Raw genomic sequence first — 16939 nt, 5'->3', positions numbered from 1 at the left:
ATTGCGGAAAATTCGTACCTTGGCCGTGCAATCCTTTGCAGATTTTGCACTAAACATTAATTTTTGTAGATCGTATTCGCCAGTTTTGCAAAACAAATTAATACCTTTTTGGTTTGTATTCAGCTTTTTCCACTACAAGCTCTAATCTTTTGCAAATCAGATTCCTTCTAAATAAAATTAACCCTTTCGAAATTAAAAATTGGCTATTTTTATTGAATTTCAAAATTTAATATGAATTTTATTAGATACGAACAATTACATATAAGCGAATTTAATGTTCAAAAGAGTGAATTTCGTTTAGAAAATGTGAATATAACAGATTTGTTTTGCAGAACGGTAAATATCTACAAAACAATTAATATTTATTGCAAAAGGATGGATATGATCTTCGAAAGGATTCATTTTGTGTACAAAATCGGTAAAATGGATTGATCGAATTAGTTTTTAAATCAAAGTTTTAACACTAGAGATTTACGGAACCCGTAAAAATGACGGGTCACTATTTTTTTAATTTACGAATCTTTTTATGAATTATTTATTCAATTTATATGTTACTTATAGCAAATGTTACAATAACAACACTTGTCAAAAATCAGAATAAATGTCTTATCGTTACTTCTATAAACTAATATAAAACAGCTGTTTTTTGTGCTCCGTAAATCTAGTGTTGAACAAACCGCACACCTTCGAGCACCGCCATTATTACGAGCTGGCGGTTGATAATTGTTTGTTGTATTTCCATTGGAAAGAATCGAGCTAATTTACAACTGAATTAATCACGCAATTCCAACGCAACTACGCCGAGGTTTTACCGTAGATCCATTCGATCGACGTTGGGCGCTGGCACGATACTTAAGCCCGTTCTCATTTTTCCAATTCCATTGTGCTCATCCGAATCTAACCACGGCGCAACGAAATCTCCCACGATTTCCTGCCATCCATCCAGAATGGTGGGAAAAGGAATCCGCTAGGAATGCTCGGTGGACCGATAAGCTACGACCAACCTTGGCGATTCATTAATAATTCAATCTCGCGAGTTTGCGCCGCGTTTCTCATTGCGTCCGGAAATTTCACGGAACTCGAACGAAAAGAACAGACCGATCTTTCGGAGCTTCCTTGATCGTCGTCGGATCGTTCGTAGAAATTCCTCGCAGCGATCCACCTTGGATATAGATGTCCCGATTTCGTGACTTTTTATTTTCTCGGAGCTCGTTAATAAAGCCCGTGGTGGTTCATTAATCATTTCGATTCGTTTTGTTCCAAGCGCGCGTAGGCCACAGCCTTGGAACACGAAGAATACGGATAGCCACGGCTAACTGGATAATACGTATTGCCTGGCCCGATCGCCTCGATTTATCAGAATTGACGCGAACGCGGGTTACCAGCGATTACGATATTTTGTGATGTAAACTTGTCGTAAAAGAGCGGCTCGCCTACTAATTAATTTACCCATCGACCCTTGTCGAAGTCGGAGAGATTAATGGCAGATTTCATGGAAAATGACGGAGATTCGTCAATCGATTAATCGAACGATTGAAATAGAAGTTGTTTCGTTTGATGGACCGCGCGATCTTTCGTAACGATGCTTACCATTTGCTCGAGTTCATCGGTCAGTAGGCTGTTTTTCTCGATTGAAACATTCCAATTAGAACACCAAACCTGTCGAGCATTAAAAAAAGACCACTGGAACATGTTACTTAACCCGAGAAAGATAACCTACGTCGCAGAGGCGCCTGCGAAATAAACAACTGACTGCACCGTGGATGACGCAAAGACTGGAAGCACCCACTTTGCCAAGGCATGTGCGAAGCAACATTGAAAATATTCTTCCAAAATCTGCTGTACAGGCTTCCACAGATGATGAAGAAGAACCCTCAGCCAAAAAAAGGCGTTATTGCAGTCTTTGCACGTCTAAAAAGAAAAGAATGTCAAAGATGACCTGTGCCAAATGCAAAAAGACAGTTTGTGGTGAACACAAGAAAGACGTTTGTCATGACTGTCTCTAAAGAAATTTTTTATAATATTATAGTTTCTTTTACACTGATTATATTATAGTCTACTAGTTTGAAGGATAAAACACTATTTTTTGTGATATTTTACGGGATTTGTTCCCATAAACCGAAGACTGTTGATTTTTGTTAATTTTTCATAGAGGTCTAGTGATTTAAGTTTAAAATTACTTAAAATATAAAAAAATATAATATAAATGCATTTTATTTTTACAATAATGCCAAACCTTTAAATTGACTAGATTAACTTAAATAAATATCCATTGTTAGTATAAAATTGACGCCTTAGAAAAGCATGCGCCTCTGAAGCGTATGGTTATCTTTTACGTACGTTGTCATATGGTTATCTTTCTAGGGTTAAATATTGAATAGATTTGATTAAATGTTATATATTAAAATTGTTAGATCATTACGTCAAGGTTATTTTAGTTTCATTTAGTAAAAGTTATTGTAGTTGTGCGTATTTCGAACTAGAAACTTGTACAAACGGAAGAGGTTACTGTTACATGAAGGTTTACTCGACGGTTCGTAACCTCCAGGACAGCGAAGGTCAAGTTCTATGTAAATGTTCGATGTACGCGCTTATCGCGCTGCTTAATCCTTACCCACCTGCATAATAATAATGGGAATACCTTAATTGATACCGTTACCTATCCTCAACGAAATCACCGCTTGAACATGTTACGATAATTTCTTTGTTATACGATTATTCAAATTGTAATAATGCTTTTATCAAAATTTTATTAAATTCTTCGTTCGAACATGTGGCAATAATCTTTTTGTTACACGATTATTCGAATTGCAATGATGCTTATCAAAATTTTATTAAAATTTAGTAAGAACAATCTAAAGATATGCAGTTTGATTTTATACAAATCATAATTATAGCTATTATTGTGCTCGGGTAAGAGCAGACAAGTCAAATTTCTCTTATGAAATAAAGCTAAATAAGTAGAAAACTCTTTTCGAAGCTCTACAGATATTTATTAAATATATTCGTTTTGGTGTACGATACTGAAAAGTAATGCTACTTCTTTAACGAAAAGTAGAAATATAAGTCATAGATTCGATTGAAACTGAAAATTAAATACAAATTTTCTCTTAACAAAACCAGCATTTTAAGCATCTTGACGCCATTTCTTTATACAAGTCTAGAGATTTGATCTCCTATGAAAACGGATAATAAAAAATACGATTTTAGTTTAAACTTTACTTTGCTGAAATGAAACAAAAAATTATTATATATATATACATACTTATAATTATTATATATATAATATATATAATATTAATATATATGTATATATATATATATATATATATATACTTATAATTATTATATATATATAATACATATAATATTAGTATATATGTATATATATATATATATATAATAATTTTTGGTTTCATTTAAGCAAAGTATATATATATATATATAAATATTATATATATTATATTATTTATTATTATATTTATTATTATTTATTAATTATGTATAAATAATTCTTTTATATAATAACATATATAATATATATTATATGTACAAATTATATTATATATATTATTGTATAAAAGAATTATTTATATATAAATATTATGTATTTATGAAATTAATAAAACTCTTCCGTATTCAGCATTCGTAAAAGAAAAATGTATTTAACCTAATCACTATCACAATCACTACTACAGTTGATGCAAGCATAAACACTGGAAGTTTTATTTTTTGTTGTACGAAATGACAGTGGCTTCGTAGGGTGTCGTGAGAGATGTACGCTTATACGATGCGACGTTACGATAAGAATATAGAAACAATACCGAAAATAACGATAACGGTGAATAATAGTGATAATAATAAGACTGACAAAAGTAATAATAACTCCAGTCACCCAACGAGAAAGAAATAGTAGAATATGATGTAACATCTCGCAAGAGTTGAATTCCTTATAAGTAGCATAAGTATTAAGTATTATTATTTAGTAAATCAAAAGGAAGCACGTATCTTAAAAAGAAAGAAAAGTAAGCAAATCCGCGTTACGAAAGCGTGCACGTCAATACGTGAAATTATAACGCGATCAAAGAGATATCGAAACATCGTACATCGTGTGAACACAGAAAATGCATGAATATTCATGCGTGCAGGGGTTAACCGCGTTAAGTGGCGTGGTGTTTTATCGTTGGTTCTGAAGGAGGTAGCATTGTTCTACGAAAAATTCACGGTTCCGTATCCGTAGGATTGTAGTCGCTCGGAATTTTTGCATGCAGAGTTGTTTGACGTCGGTAGAATCCGGATGCCGGAGTGTCTCAGTTGCCTGCTCCGCAAAGGGTGCAGACGAGTAATGTATTCCGCAGGGTACACGCAAACGAACCTCTTCCGCGTTATGATCGTCACGATACGCTTCTCTCGGTGCGCGCCTTTATTATACGCGCTCACGATCGCGCCTTTTTCTTTTTTCTTCTCGGATACATTGTTTCCGCTCCACCGCGACAAAGACAGCCTGGAACGACCCGGACGAGCCCTTTCGCTTTTGCCAATTCGTGCAGCCGTTCGCGGAATCGAACAATAAATAACGCACGCTACATTTCCACGGGAGAGAAGAGCGCCGATCGAAACGGAAAGTTAATTTCACCGGGACGTGCCAAATAAGCCGGAAAGAATGGAAGCGCCCGCACCCGTTTTGGCGAGGATCCGCCGTTTCAAACTATTTTTTTCCAGAGTCGCCGCTTCATTTCCACGGAAACATCGTTTCCGGATGAAACCATGAAACCTGAATGGAACAGCAGAAGTTCCATTGTATCGACTATCAGTCAATCGATTCGCGTTTGTTTGTTTCTTTGGGAAACGGATTACAATATTGCTTCCGCGAAAAAAGCGCTTGTTAGCACGCGAGGTTTTCTTCTTACGCGCTTCAACTGGTATAATATAATATTATGACACAAATATAGCGATCCGTCCGTATCGCAAACGTAATTGTTAACTGTATAAAGGAAAGAATCGAAGTGTAGTAGACGTTTTCTTCTACGCAGGTAAAACCTATGTTCCATAGTACCGAATAAAGAAGACATAATTACAGTGAATTGTGTAGTTACACTTGAGTGCTCGAGGATATATCCGGTTCCGCAGTGTGTTACAGTGATTAACGAGTTGCAATGAAGATTATAATTGAGACACGTCATGCCTCCGAGGAACTTCTTTGATTCACCTTTATTCAGCGTTTAACCCTAGCATGCTTGAGGAAGCGTTAAAATGTGCCCACAGGATTTAAAAAATGTATTTCCGTTCCAACGATACTCTTTTATACATTTGTTTTATATTTTATTGCTTCAGGTAGGTAAATGTATTATTTAACAGTATACAGTAATTTCTCTGTAATTCGCGGTCAGATTGCGCACAAAAATGGACAATTTGGGAAGATTTGGGAAGATACGATTATTGTTACAGTTACCGATTGTCAACAACTATAGAAACGACACGATACGAATAATCGTATCTTGTTTTCCGAAGTTACTGTATTGTATAAAAAATGCACTTCAAACAGAACAAATAAAATATTTATGACTAATATAAAATAATATAATATAATACTAATAATAATATAATATATTATTATAATAATACTAAGTATTATAATAATATAATACTAATATAAAATAATATAATATAAAATAAAATATTATTTATAGTTAACTGTGGCGCCTCTTTTTCAATGCGCGCACCTATACGTGTCGGGAGAATCAAGCGATGACGTATATACTCGTCAAACACAGATTAAGTGTCGCTGTGAAAATATTGGATCAAAAAGATCCAATTTTCATTTTATAAAATTAACCATTTTATTACTAATGTTTACTTATTCGCTTAACATTAACATATACAACGTACATAATAAACGAAAAACGCGGGAAAAATCAAATACTTATAAAAGTTAAAAATTCAAATTGCTGCTGTAAGGTGGTATTCAGCGAAGCAAGGTACGATACGCAATGGCACTTTGCACATAGCACGAACACCAGTATATCGTGAATTATTCACATAATTATTCATATTTTTTATTCGTTTGTTTTATTCCGGCCTGGCCTCAAAGTATTCTAAACATCTTGAAATTAGAAAATATGTTTTTGTTTCCACCAAAATTACAATTTAAATAGCCAAAATGGTCACTACTTTTTACACACGACGAATATACTTCAATATTTTCTCCATGACGAGTATACTCGTCAAACACAGCTAACTGGTTAATATCTCAGGCGTTCTAGTGCTAAACAATACAGAGACAAGTTTCTCGGTTAATCGATCGAGACTAAAGTTAGAATGGAAATTGATACGCGCAGATCATGCTTTTTCGCTCGATCCTGTTTCCATGCGTTCTCTATTGCGAAATTGTTTTCGCTCTCGTTGAAGTATGAAGAGCGAGACGCGAGGAAAGGGAAAAGAAAGAATCAACGACGCGACGCGACGAGAAGTAGAGTGAGTAAAATTTCCATTAAATAAAACACGGCCAGGTAACGTCAACTTTCGCATTATGGCAGCGCGAAAGCTCTGATCGAAGCTTTAACAAACCGTGCCGAGCGGATAGGACCCGTGCATGAAGGAAACGTTATGGTTTTGCGGGGGGACGGAATATAAATATTAATTAATGAACCATTAGTACACCCGCTGGGACGGAGTTTCGGAACGCCTCGTCGGCTTTAATGAGCAGAACTAGTATCTTAATGTTGCGTGCGGTTAGCTTAAACGTATCCTGCTGGAAATGTTCCCCGACACCAAATGATAAACGATCGATCGTCGCGCGAGCTTTTTCTCAGGAGTCGCGGGATATAAATATTGCTGGGACACGGAATTTCGTACTTGCGCTTTTCAATAATGGTCGATAAATCGTTACGCTGCAACCACGTTCAAATTTTTATTTTCAATTTCAGCAAATATATTTATATATTTTATATATATAAATATATATATATATATATATATATATATATATATATAAATAATAATATATATAATATATACTATATATAAATAATAAATATATACAAATATATAAATATATATTTTATATATATATATTTTTTATATATATTTATATATTTTTTCGTTTTATTAATTTACCGTTAAAATGATAAACAGTTACGTACAATGACGATTTTCTCGGCTGCTTTTTGACGAAAGATGTCCGAGTCCACTGAGTTCATCCAGTGACCAGAATAGTATCTCAAGTTTCTCTTTTCAAAAGCAGGACACGTACTCCAAACTTGATTTACGAATGACTTGTTTATTGCGTCAGAACCGCGAATATCCTATACGATAAAGATCTACGTCCCATATTCGGAATTTTATAAAATAATAATTTTCTTCCGACAATTTCGCGAAGATCTGCAGATCTGCATATTACTGTACTCCGTGTATCTCCGACAACCTCCGACTAATCCTCCACGTACAGTGTAATTTTCTTCTTCTGCTGACAGTGACAAATAAATCAGCGAGCCTAAAGGGTCGCGATTGAAAATACAAAGCAGAAGTCGACTGCGACGACGCGTTGTTGTTGTCGAAGCTCGCGGTTTCTGGGAAATTTCGACCGTGGAAGGAGCATAAGGAGAAGGGCGTATCACTTCTACGAAAAACTCCAGGAACCGAACCGGCAACACGCGATCCTGAAGGTTTCTCGTGCACATACGGAGGTTACGAGAAGATCGATGATTAACGTAGCGACGGATAATTCTCGGTCGATACGATTTTCCCATCGCGAATCCGGCGAACGAAATTGTACAGCGACGAGCAAAAGTGTATTACATACAACACGCCGCACGTCTCATTGATATTTACATGATTGTAATTACAAAGTAGATTTAATTAACATTATGTAAATAGTTTATTTGTATTTATGTTTACAATATAGAGAGCATTTTACAAAGGTAGGAATTAACGCAACGTATACAGTTTGGCACTTTAATGTTGTTATGGAATTGTAGTTTCAAATTAATATTTCGTTAATTTTTCCATTCTTTTTCAATGCTTCTAGTTTACGTGGCATACTGGCAAACCAAATCTTGTATTATTTATAGCTTCAATTATGAATTCTAAGGCAATTCGATGGCCACATGACACTATTCGAAGGCAATTAAGAGGCCAAATCCCACGATTCGAAGGAAATTAGGAGGCCGCATGCCACGATTCAAAGGCAATTCGATGGCCACGTACCACTATTTGAAGACAATTCAGAGGCCACGTGCCACGATTCAAAGACAATTCGAAGACTACGTGCCACTATTTGAAGGCAATTCGATGGCCACATGACACTATTCGAAGGCAATTAAGAGGCCAAATCCCACGATTCGAAGGAAATTAGGAGGCCGCATGCCACGATTCAAAGGCAATTCGATGGCCACGTACCACTATTTGAAGACAATTCAGAGGCCACGTGCCACGATTCAAAGACAATTCGAAGACTACGTGCCACTATTTGAAGGCAATTCGATGGCCACATGACACTATTCGAAGGCAATTAAGAGGCCAAATCCCACGATTCGAAGGAAATTAGGAGGCCGCATGCCACGATTCAAAGGCAATTCGATGGCCACGTACCACTATTTGAAGACAATTCAGAGGCCACGTGCCACGATTCAAAGACAATTCGGAGGCTACGTGCCACTATTCGAAGGCAATTCGATGGCCACATGATACTATTCGAAGGCAATTAAGAGGCCACGTGCCACGATTCAAAGACAATTCGAAGACTACATGCCACTATTTGAAGGCAATTCGATGGCCACATGCCACTATTCAAAGGGAATTCAGAGGCCACGTGCCACGATTCGAAGGTAATTTGGAGGTCACATGCCACGATTCGATGGTCACGTACCTACTTATCACGTACCTTGTAGCTCCGTATATTACTGTACTATATTACTGTACTATGTACAGTAAATTCTCTCCAATTGTCGCTCAACATGTAAACAGAAATAGACAATTTGAGAACAGGGAACACGATTATTCGAGCCTAGCGACTCGTCTTTTTATACTTGTTGACAATCGGCGATTATAAAAATTAAGTCGCGAGGCTCGATTTATCGTGTATCTTCTTTCCAAACTGTCCATTTATGTTTAAATGTTGGACGACAATTGGAGAGAATTTACTGTATTCATATCAATGTACACCGGCATATTGGCCGCTATCTTTCCAAGTAGTTTCTCTTGAGATACACTTTCAGTTCCGACTCCGCGACACTCGTGGAGAAATTACTGTACCTGTACTTCAAAAACGGTACAATATTAGTGACTCCATATGACATCGTGTCGGCAATCTAAGAGGTTAAGCAACTGGTAGCATGATACGGTTCTTTTTGTTGGAGCTTTTGAGTAAAGCGCGTTCTTTTTGAAGAATTGTCCCAACGTTTCGCAATCTGGTTTTGCAGCTGGTTTCATCAGGAGGTCAAAAACATATTGATACCGATGCGTGCTTGGTAGTGGTTCAATTAATACTGTAAAATCTCCCTAATTTTCCTTTAGCTTGTAAACAAAAGTGAACAATTTGGGAAAAGGAGGTACAATTATTATTATTATACTAATAATATACTATTAATAACTATATTATTATATTAATATATTATATATCATTAATAAGATACTATTAATATTATTCGTTTTTATAATTGTTGACAATTGGCATCTGCAAAAATGAGCCGCGAGGCTCAAATGATCGCATCTTCACTGTCCAAATTGTCCATTTTTGTTTAAAAGCTGAAGGAAAATTAGAGAGAATTTACTATATAGCGAACTCTATCGACGTTTTCGGTTTACTGCTTGCCAATCAACAGGTCTTTTTAATCGGCGAGTTGAACAATTAATAAACTGGTAGGAAGGAGCTTCAGATTGAATTCAGATCGTAGCATGTAACTCTATCGATGTTGTTTGGAAACGTTTGGACAATTCTTCTATAAAGGACACAGTTTACGCCCGAAAGCCTAAAAACGGTAAGAACTGTGTACGATGCCGAGCCGTGAAAGCCTGAAATTTATGGTAGCGTAATCTTCATTTTCATGAGACACGCGGTGGGTGTAATACACGTTTGTTCGTCGCTGTATTCGAGAACGAAATTGGTCTGGTTGCTGCTTCTCGGTTTCCATCCTAGAGACAGAAGCAGTCGAGCACGGTCATGAAATATTAACAAGCTATCGCAAACAGGAAGCGTGTTTCCTCCTCCTCGTGGAAATAGGTGTAATACACGTGCGAGAGTATTAATTGCTCGCTCTGCCGTGTGGACGTGATTTCTTCCACGTAACAACGGTCTGCTGTAATATCGCTAATCGTTATGAGCATCTTCAACGTTCCGCGACCATGTGCGCGCGGTATCGTCGAGTTTTATCGACCACCGAATGTAATAGTTCACCGAAACGTCCGCCGATATTCCGATTCGAATAAACTCTTCGATTATTTATGCTCCCTTTCTTTCCGACACGTCGTCGATTGGAAGGTAAACGCAGTCTCCGATGCGTACGCCCTTTTTTTTTGCGTTCGCTAAATGCGATGCATGGTGCCGTTGCGTGAATTACGGCGATGCACCTGCCTGCAGGGAATCGCAATCGTGTCGTCAGCAAAAAAGTGTGCGCTGCTTTACGGTATAGCTTCTCTGGAACCAATTCATTGTCCCCGAAGAATTCCCTAACTGCCAATATTCAATTTTCTCTGCTTCTTTATTATCTTGGATCGTATCGATTCGTATCGATGAATGGATTTACGATCTACCGCGATCTCAAAACGGTACTTATTCCTCGCTTTTGCAACTTCGGTTATTTTGCAGTATAGAGATGCCCCCTCTTGCGCGATTATCGAAACTGTGAGAATGGTTTGTGGAATGTTATTGAATTGTGTCGAAAAATTGGTCGGTGAAGTCTCAATTTTCGAAATCTGACAATTCGAAATCCGATCTCGCAATTTTCGTTCACAAATGTGAACGAAATCGCGAAGTTCTCAGTTCACCGAATCTAATGTTACTCTTAGTTGCAATGTTGTGTTTTCAAATTTTACGCTTTTTCGTGCATAATCCAGCCCAAAAGTTGGACCATTAGAGTTGAAGAAGCTGTTTAAAAAATATACGATATTTACGAATTTTTGTCTAACGATTCAAAAATTACAACAAATTACAATTTGGTATCGCATAAGTTACAGCTATGAATAAAATGATGGTTCAGCGCCTTTATAAAGAAGAATAATTTATATCTTTGTATTTTACATATCTTTGAATATAATATTCAAAGAATGAATGTATATCTTTGAATATAAAATTAGCTGTCAAGCGAGACCAAGCAATGATTTTTCTATTAAATGACGCTGATAGGTGACTCAAAAAATACCAATCAGAATGAGAGGCATTTATCTGCGATTCTCTCTCTCTCTCTCTCTCTCTCTCTCTCTCTCTCTCTTCCAGTTACCGCTATTCATATATAAATTGTCGAGCATATTCAAATGCATGGCCCAAGTTACGACTTGCATAGAATGCTACATGTTGAAATGTTTCTGAGGAAGCATTGAAGGTAGCAAAAATTCCTTTACGAAATCCTGATATATGGCATAAGAAATTTCTAGCTTTTATTAACAATAACTCTTCAACTGTTTTTTCAGTAGTTCCAAGAATAGTGCGAAACGTCGCATATCGAGGTAGTCCTTATGAAAATATTTTCGTAAAGCCGTGTACATGTACTCATCAAATTACGCCTGAGTTGACTAGTACTTCTTTGTTGTTAATAATTTTTCTGATAGAACGATAGAACTTTCGTCTCTCGACTCTGATAACAGAATTACCAAATTTTATTTCAAATTAGAGAGAATGAATAACGTCCATATTTATATGATAAATAATTATAATAGACTGTGATGAAATCTTCATCACTTGTCATTATAATACAATGAGTTAATATTGTATTATATATCATGAATTCTACTACACAGAAAATCCCTATCTCGAAATCTGTGACTGCAAAGAAGAATGTTGCATGACATTTTACTTTCGAGACATTGTCACTTAAAGTTCTGGCCACTAATCCTTCGTGTTAGTACGGTTTCAAATTTTTGAGCCTATCGAATTCATTTTCGTAATATACAGGGTATCCCAAAATTATAGTATTTCTGGGATATGAGGAGTTTTTCTGAGGTGATTTGAAGTAACTTTTTCCTTTACAAAAATCTTCTCCGAGATATCGTTTACGAGTTATTGACGAAAAACAATGACCAATGAGGGGTGAGCTCGTCTGGCGCTAGGCGGCCGAGTCAATGTGCGGAACTGAGCTTCGTGCGCTCATTGGCTGGGCCGCTTCGCGCCAGCCGAGCTCGCCTCTCATTGGTCATTGTTTTTCGTTAATAACTCGTTAACGATATCTCGGAAAAGATTTTTGTAAAGGAAAAAGTTGCTTCGAATGACCTCAGTAATCTCCAATTTTCCGGAAGTACCATAATTTTGGGACACCCTGTATATTTTCTGATAAATAGGTAAATCCTATACATATTCTACAGCTCAGTTAAGGCATAAATTCAAATTTTCTGAAATTCTTACATGCGGCTTTTCCCTTGTAGCCACAGAAATGACTCAAGAGACAATTTTTCGTCCAAAAGAGTAAACTATAATACGGTAAATTCTCCCAAATTGTCCCTCAGCTTCTACACAAAAATGAACAATTTAGGAAGTAGATTATTCGAGCCTCGCGGCTCATTTTTATAGTTGCCGATTGCCAACCACTATAAAAACGAGCCACAAGATTCGAACAATCTTCTCTTCTCTTCCCAAATTGTCCATTTTTATTTAAAAGCTGAGGGACAATTTGAAAGAATTTACTGTATCCAATCCCTATTGAACGAATCTCTATCCAAAATTACAAAATATACGATTGATAAAAAATTATTTTCTCGATATCGTATTTTAACTAAACTAAAAAGCTCTCCGCGCTGTATGCGTTGGCGTGTAAGCTCTTTATAATAGTAAGAAAAGCGCGCTGAAATAAAATTGTACAGGCCAAGGAACTGTCAACACCAGTCCATCAGTCCGTAATCAGTCCGTAATCATGAGGCGAAAGATCACGGCGTAAAAAGCAAGATCGATGACGTGCCAACAACGATCGGATGTCAATCGAACCGCGTTTCTTTGCGCGTGGCGTACTTAAAGTAACGGAGAGGTCAAAAGACAATTAACATTCCATTAAGTTCCTAACGAGCAGCCAAAAAATCGTGTGCCACGAAACCGGGGAACCTTTCTTACGGTCCTAAATAACCGGTTCACGGTCTCCATCGGGTTCGCCAGCCCGGCACCGACATCTACGTGCAACGCAGGCACAAGGAAGCTCGTAAAAAAGCTGTCTCCATCAATTTAAAGCGCCGTAGAATTCGCGAGTTTCGTTCATACGACTCGGTCCTCCTCCAGATTTAGTCGTTAAAAAAACGTACGAGTACCCCGCGCTCTTTCGTCGCGATAAGTAATAATTCTTCTCTTTTTGTTAGCGAGTGTTCGAGCTTGGACACTAAACTCGCGATTGCTCGCAATAAAATTAATTCCGGCGTCGTTATTAACGGCACCTTCGGAAACTCGAACTGAGGATTCCGCCGAACGCGATGCCGACAAAGGGTATTTGGCGGACGGTATCTGTTTGCCCCTTCTTCTGCTCAGACGTTGATAAATCGTACGCACGGCAACCTAAAAATTTGTATCGATCGAACTGCAGATCTGCGCGCATCTTGCAAAACTGAAGGTTACTGCCGCGCCAGGATCCATAGGAGATTTATTGTAGCAATTACCTCTGAAGTCTTCTTACACGTTGCAGGAAACATGTACCTGTTGTGGCCACGTTAAGGATTCCAATTAATTTTATCACAAATGTTCTTGAAGTCCTGTATCATTGAAGAAATGTGCAATCTTCAATATATTATTTAATAGCTAGAAATGATTAAAGAGTAATTACAGTAAAAAAAATAGCAAAATATGCATTTTTTACCGTCATATCACATGCATTATAAATTTGTAATATAGAGCAATAAAGTGATCAAAGATTTTGGAGAAATAAAAAATAAAATAGTGATTAGAGAAATAAATGATTAAAATGCAGCATCATTTTTCTCGAATTTCGCTTTTTTATTTTCTTCTGGAATAAAATATTCGACCAAAGAAAATCTGCACGAATTATTATTTTAAATAAATAATTGTTCAAAGCATATTGAATAATGTCTTACTCTGGTAGATATCTGTGCTATGAAACATTTTTCAACTATTTTACCATAGTTTTATTCCACTGCTAATCAATGATCAGTCTCGTTGTATTAAGAAGTCTTCGATACCTGATTCATCTAAACATTCTATCGGAATAATTAGGAGATTTTAAATATCGTGAATTGATTTGAAAAAGGCGAATGGAAAGCTATCGTGCGAGAATTTAATATGAATTTAATCTTCATATAACACGAAATAATTCTTCTAATAAAATCTATCACTAAAAAGCAGGCTACAAAAACTTAAATTGTATTATATGTATTATACGTTTCAGCTAACTTGATCATCTCGAATAACTTAATGGTAAACTTTATGAAAATTTAAAAATATGGAATTTAAATGGTGTGAATAGGCACATTTTATAAGCTACACACTTGCCTATTTTGTGTACCATATATCGATAGAGCGTCAAATTCTCAACAAAAATATATCGACCTTCATACGACCTAGACCTAATAGTTAACAAGATATTAACGAAATAATTTTTAATAAGCAATTAGTGTCCGGAATGCTCGAACTGATGCTCATCAAGTTTTATAGAGCGATGTAACGAATCTCTTAATGAAGAAACAGTATTTTTAATTGTTCTTAACTCGTTAACCGTTTTATTCTGTGTTGCTATAAAATATATTATATTTGAACCGAACGCGTCAGATTACAACACAGTCGCAAAGAAATGTAATATATTACGGCACAAACAACGGAAAATAGATTAATACTCGTTCGGGGATCGCATCTATCATCGAAGATGTCAAGTCGCGAGAAAGACGAAGGATTTGTTAAATTTTCATTAAGTTTACGTCCCGTTGCACCGGACACTGGCGCTATAATTGCCTGAAATCCGTAATTGAGCCACAACTGTTTTCTCCCCCGAAAAATACCAGCTAACAGTATGTTACACATGCCACAAGGGTGTGTCGCGTACGAACGTGTCGCAGATGCCTCGCGAGCCTGTAACGAGGAACAGAGATAACGAGTGCGCCGTATATAAATCTTGTCGCAACGCGTTCCGTAAAAAAGCGACAGGCCCAACGGGAGTGAACGATCCTTCATTCAGTCTACTTTCGTTGTCGCCGCAAGAAGCCGAGATTTTTCGTTTATGCTCTTGTCCCGTGAGTATGTTCAGCCGGTCCCGTTTATAATCGCCGAATTTTAGGCAGATTAATACCGCGACCACGAAGTTTTTCACAACTATTGAAGTATTTCACAACTATTTAAGAAGATGCGTTTCGAAGGTTCGTCGAACGAATGCGAGGAAGCGTACCTCGTTCCGAGTATGCTCGATTCATGTCACATCGTTGATGCATCATTATTCGGCAAAATTTATCGACCACGCAGCCTGTTCGCTAATACAGTAATTTCTTTCCAACTTGCGCACATATCGCGCACAAAAATGGACAATTTGGGAAGAGGAGATGCGATTATGCAAGCCTTGCGGCTCGTTTTTATAGTTACGGATTGTCAAGAATTATAAAAACAAGAAGCAAGCCTCGAATAATCGTACCTCCTGTTCCCCAATTATCCATTTTTGTGCGCAATCTCGGCGCGAATTGGGGAGAATTTACTGTAATTGATATCGCTGTCGTAGAGGTTTGAACGGATAACTATAAAATCACCAACAATTATTTCATCGACACGATTTCAGCGACATCGCATTTCACCGGCATCGTTTATACGTATCCGGACACGTTGAAATCACAGACAAATGTTTACATCGACTCTCGTTTCACCGCAAACGTTATTATTGGCGCTTCGTGTACAAGAAATGAAGAAATGGAGACAATCTGTGTTCTACTGGGTGTAGATGTATATCCTAATAAAATCAGAAAGTTACCGATTATCAACAACTATAAAAACGAGCCGCAAGGCTCGAATAATCGCATCACTTCTTCCAAAATCGTCCACTTTTGTGCGCGATCTGAGCGCGAATCACGGAGAAATTACTGTACCGTTATAAAATGAAAGACCAAACTTTGGCTAATGACTATATTAGACGTTTGAAAGGGTAACAGCGGTACCAATGCCACAAGTGCCATTAATTTTGTACATATGCTTAATGTTTTGGGCGGAGAGAAATGTCGGAACTGACTTAACAAATTTAAAGATGACGATTTCGAAATTTTCGATGATTTAAAATCCGGAAGACCCATTTAATTTGACAAGGATCTAGTGTCGACTGAAATAGATATTGTTTCGAGAGATTTTCAGTGAAGTTGAGTAATGGATTCTATTCTCAGCTGTTCACATTAAAAAGAAGAATGGTTCACATAAAGAAAGCTGATCTTCAGCGGTGTCGAAACGACATTACTTAAGGGTACCATTGATATTATACCTTCCTGATTTTATTAGGACATACATCTACGCCCAGTAGAATAGATTGTCTCCATTTCTTATACACGAAGCGTCAATAATAACATTTGTCGGTGACACGAGTGTCGATGTAAACATTTGTCTGTGATTTCAGCGTGACGGGACATGTATAAGCAACGCCGGTGAAATGCGATGTCGCTGAAATCGTGTCGATGAAAACACTGTCGGTGAAATAATTGTTGGTGATTTTAAGGTTAAACCTCTTTCACAGCGATATCAATTACAGTAAATTCTCCCTAATTCGCGCTCAGATTGCGCGCAAAAATGGACAACTTGGGAACAGGAGATACGATTATTCGAGCCTTACTTCTTGTT

General features: G+C 37.0%; 1 protein-coding gene across 1 annotated transcript in view; it reads left to right on the top strand.

The window, feature by feature from the left end:
- Nucleotides 1–16939, top strand: part of sha (shavenoid) — a 151602-nt gene that overhangs the window by 11785 nt on the left and 122878 nt on the right. The gene's annotated exons all lie outside the window — the stretch shown is intronic.

The sequence above is a fragment of the Megalopta genalis genome, chromosome 8 (assembly GCF_051020955.1).
Source record: "Megalopta genalis isolate 19385.01 chromosome 8, iyMegGena1_principal, whole genome shotgun sequence".
Taxonomy (NCBI): domain Eukaryota; kingdom Metazoa; phylum Arthropoda; class Insecta; order Hymenoptera; family Halictidae; genus Megalopta; species Megalopta genalis.
Note: the sequence above shows the minus strand (reverse complement) of the source record. Positions and strands in the feature narration are given on the sequence as shown.